Source organism: Octopus bimaculoides, chromosome 14 (assembly GCF_001194135.2).
Source record: "Octopus bimaculoides isolate UCB-OBI-ISO-001 chromosome 14, ASM119413v2, whole genome shotgun sequence".
Lineage (NCBI taxonomy): Eukaryota > Metazoa > Mollusca > Cephalopoda > Octopoda > Octopodidae > Octopus > Octopus bimaculoides.
In genome coordinates this window covers 21,119,394-21,122,167 of record NC_068994.1, presented here as the reverse complement: position 1 = coordinate 21,122,167, position 2,774 = coordinate 21,119,394, and positions in this window count along the sequence as shown.

Here is a 2,774-nt window from a genome sequence, read left to right as displayed (position 1 = left end):
TATATATATATATATATGTATGTGTGTGTATATGTTTGTGTGTCTGTGTTTGTCCCCCCACCCCCAACTTCACTTGACAACCGATGCTGGTGTGTTTACGTCCCTGTAACTTAGCGGTTCGGCAAAAAAAGACCGATAGAATAAGTACTAGGCTTACAAAGAATAAGTCCTGGGGTCGATTTGCTCGACTAAAGGCGGTGCCCCAGCATGGCCGCAGTCAAATGACTGAAACAAGTAAAAGAGTAAAAGAGTATCATTTAAATATATAGCATCTTTTATATATTATATAACTATATTTGAATTTATCTTGTTATAATAATATATTCATTACATGTTTCACTAACCAGAATATACCACTGTTAGCAAGTCTTTTACTTCATCGCACATCTTTAATCTTGTGCCAGAGGTTGGGGGTTATGGCATCCTTAGCTGAATGGAATAAGATACTGAAATACTAGAATTTGTTGTAAATAATTTTTCTTAACTTTTGAAATTTGAAAAGTTTAAAAAATAACCTGGACGACTGACAAGGAAGTTTTTCACTTTCTTAGCAAGCCGTCTCACTGAAGTATCAGATGATTCTTGTAAAGATTCTTGGTTGTTCTGGAGCCTCAGCTTTATGACAGGCTGCATTTTTACTGTGAGTGTTTTGGGTTGTCACAAAAATATTCAAATTATCATCAGTGTTCCTTGGTGCAATGTATAATTGAGGAAATATGCAAACCACTGTGTTTTAGAAATATTGATAATACCATAAGCTACAGAAAGAAAAGTAGATTACTTATAGTAACAAAATTTATTAGTAACTTAGTCCTTTGCTTGTTCAATCTTTGAATTTCAAGCCTCACAAATTAGGTTTCAGCTTTAAACCATTATTGATACATTACAAAACATAAATGCGTCTCACATTAGAGTATCGTACATACAAATATTCTGAGTTTAGGACTGGATTTTAAAATAACCTATGTAATTGATTAACAAACCTTCTCACAACAACACATTTATAACTTCTTGCCTGTGTTATGTCCTCTTCCTGTCTCTCCTACTACTACCACTGCAATGGCTTCTACTTTCATGAACTAGCAAACTACATACAGCTTCTACTTTAGTCCATCAGATACACTGGTCTTTTCCCCACTTTCTACCTCTGTGTCTTACCCACAAATTCTGCAATAAATGTTTTGTTTTATCCTTCCTTTACAATTTTATCTCTGTGAATTAAGGCTGTGAGCCTTAATTATTAGAATACAGGGCAAAATGCTTAGCAATATTTCATCTCTCTTTATGTTCTGAGTTCAAATTCCATCAAGGTCAACTTTGCCTTTCACCCTTTTGGGGTTGATGTAAAAGACTTACTCTCTCTCTCACAAATTTACTGGTCTTAAACCAAAATTTGAACAGACAGGTGTTTAATTTGAACATTAACAATACTAAAATCACCAGTTTGAGAGGTTCTGCAAAGGTTTTGGGTGCTATCTCCACTTCTTGGACTAAATAAAATAAAATAATATGGCAAAAGTATATACTATAAGGTAAATAGTATATGCATACTCCAGTTTAAAATAGAGATTAGTACTTTTTGTTGTATATGTATGAATATCTTTACATTCAGCATAATTAGTAATAGTCTTACCACTGCCTTTTATACTGGATTCTGAGTCTAAAGACAAGTGGAGGTAATGAATGATTGTATTTATTTCCTTAAATCTGAGAAGGAAGGACAATTTAAATTATAATAGTACACAAATATAGCTTATACCAAAACAATGGTACTTATTGCATTTAGAGTTATTCTATATACTGACAATATACTAGCGGATACATTTGCTACTGTATTAGAAATACCTTAATTACTTTTCAGGTGCATCATAATTACTATGATAAAGCATTTGGGTTTCATTAGATTGCAAAAACTAGGTTTCAATTTAATTAGTCATTCAGTACAGAAAGGAGTGTTAAGTATCATTGATATATTTTTCCCTTTTTCTATTCTATGTATAATAATGAAGACTCACAGTTTTATTTTCAAGTCTATTTTGGAGAAGAGGAAGGAATAAAAATAGGCAACAATCTGGGTGCACTATATTTAGGTAAAAGTGATGTGTCCCATTTATTTAATGCTATGGAGAATTGAAATAAGCTCATCCAGTTTTAAACCAAAAAAATTGAAATACATTAATGAAACTGATAAAAATAACTTCATCTAGTGGCCTAGATGTCAATCTGCCAGTTTTGCTGTCTGCAAATTACACCTAATTAGACAAAAATTGCCAGTCAGAGAAATCAACTTCTGCTTCATCTCTCTCTCTCTCTCTCTCTCTCTCTCTCTCTCTCTCTCTCTCTCTCTCTCTCTCTCTCTCTCTCTCTCTCTCTCTCCCTCTCTCCTCTACCTCCCTCCCCCTCCCCCTATCTCCAACAATTTGAATCAGTAAATCCTTAAATCCTTTCCATTGATTGCATTCTTTTAATCCACCTTTAATCCAAACTCAAATTGTTATGGTAACCTTTCCTTATCATCACAGCAACACTAATCTATTGTCAATTAATTCCTTTTGGGAGTCATTATTGCAGTATCACCTTGATTTAGCCCTTTCTACACAACTTGTATGCATTGCTACCAAGAACCCCAGTCTTGCTAACCAACCACCCATGCTACTAAAATCTATTAGACAAAAAATCATGAAGCCAATCAAACAAAGTGAAACAAAGCAGAAACTTTGAAAAGCAGTCATGGTCTGCATTGACAAATACTAATTACAGAAAGTGCATAACAT